We start from the raw sequence: 1243 nt of genomic DNA on the forward strand, positions 1-1243 counted from the left end.
CCGGCCAGTGCGTTCGGGCCAACTGCGTCGGAGAAGGCAGCCGCCAGCGGAGGAGGAGCTTGAACGCCGACGTGCAAACCGGCGCGAACGAGAACGTCAAAGACGTCATGCCCGCAATGCGGTTGCCGACCGCCATCGCGAAGTGCTGTCGGCCGACGAAGAAGCCGCCATAACGGAGGCCGAGACAGCCACACGCTAGCTTGATGGAGCATACGCCTTTGGTCGCTTGCGTTGGTGGACGAGAGCGAGAGCGTACTCGAGCAGGCGTGTGCTTTAGTATTTACTTACTGTCTTGGTGAAGCGTCTCTTTTAGTATTGGCTTGGTAGCAAAGGCGCGTTAGGTGTTTATATGTCGTGATGAGTAATAAATGTTTTTGTTTGTACAGTCATGTTTGATCAGGAGGAGCACGGGCTCCTAACATTATAGTAGGTCTCAACGTGCAAAAACACCGGCAGCCACACCCGTGCAGGGAATGCTGTCGGTATTGGTGCGGTGTTTGCGTTTATTAATGTTAATGTTTCTTTGTTTACCATTAATAAAACTAAACACACTGTATTTAAAAAAAAAGAAGTGGAGCTTGCGGCTTAATTTGACTCAACACGGGAAAACTTACCAGGTCCGAACTTATCGAGGTAAGACAGATTAAGAGCTCTTTCTCAAATTTAAGGGTAGTGGTGCATGGCCGTTCTTAGTTCGTGGAATGATTTGTCTGGTTAATTCCGATAACGAACGCGACTCAAACAAGCTAACTAGAACGCTGTCAGCAGTGTGCCTCCGGGCGCACCTGACGTTACGGGGCGGCGGCGCCTTCGCGGGCGGTCGTCGCACTAGTTTGCCCTGCTTAGCGGGACAACTTGTGTTTAGCAAGGTGAGAGTGAGCGATAACAGGTCCGTGATGCCCTTAGATGTTCTGGGCTGCACGCGTGCTACAATGTGGGCAGCAGCGTGTTCTCGCCAATAGGCGCCCCCATTCCGAGAGGAACGGGAAATCACCCAAATGCTCATTTAGTTGGGATTGGGGACTGCAACGGTCCCCATGAACCTGGAATTTCTAGTAAGTGCTAGTCATTAGCTAGCGCTGATTACGTCCCTGCCCTTTGTACACACCGCCCGTCGCTACTACCGATGGATTATTTAGTGAGGTCTCTGGAGGCATACCTTCCGCGGTTCCTTCGTGAGCTGCAGTTGGCACGGCCGAAGTTGACCGAACTTGATGATTTAGAGGAAGTAAAAGTCGTAACA

Source organism: Anopheles stephensi, unplaced genomic scaffold (assembly GCF_013141755.1).
Source record: "Anopheles stephensi strain Indian unplaced genomic scaffold, UCI_ANSTEP_V1.0 ucontig224, whole genome shotgun sequence".
NCBI classification, from domain to species: Eukaryota; Metazoa; Arthropoda; class Insecta; order Diptera; family Culicidae; genus Anopheles; species Anopheles stephensi.